The sequence below is a fragment of the Sinocyclocheilus grahami genome, unplaced genomic scaffold (genome assembly GCF_001515645.1).
Source record: "Sinocyclocheilus grahami isolate Dianchi unplaced genomic scaffold, SAMN03320097.WGS_v1.1 scaffold113.1, whole genome shotgun sequence".
Taxonomy (NCBI): Eukaryota; Metazoa; Chordata; class Actinopteri; order Cypriniformes; family Cyprinidae; genus Sinocyclocheilus; species Sinocyclocheilus grahami.
In genome coordinates this window covers 160,319-160,835 of record NW_015505292.1, presented here as the reverse complement: position 1 = coordinate 160,835, position 517 = coordinate 160,319, and positions in this window count along the sequence as shown.

Sequence of the window (517 nt, the reverse complement as noted above, 5' to 3'; positions counted from 1 at the left end):
TAATTAAAAAGCAAGTAAAAGTTATTTTATAAGAAAAATAACATTTCACATTAACTTGAAGTATATTTTAAATAATGATTTATAGTAGGTAATAGGAGTTCAACTGCAAAAAGTGTGTGCCCCTCTGGTTATGACAGCTTAATCTATTCCAGTGGTTCTTTAAAAAAACTTTTTTTTTAAAGAGCTTATTATAAAAGCGTGAATTTTTTTTCTTTTCTTTTTTTTCTTCTAGACCTGGAAAAGTCATGTAAATTATAAAGTAATTTAAAGTAATGTCTTATTACTCTTATTACATGCAATGTTTTTGTACATTTTATGAATATAACTTTTTCATTAATTCAAAACTCTATAATACATTTACATTACAGTTATGTAATCATTTAGCAAACACTCTTACCCAAAGTGACTTACAAATGAGGACATTAAAAGGCAATCAAAACCAACAAAAGAGCAATAATATGTAAGTGTAATATGTCAAATTGAAAATTTATATTGAATAGAAATGTTTTAGGTAATT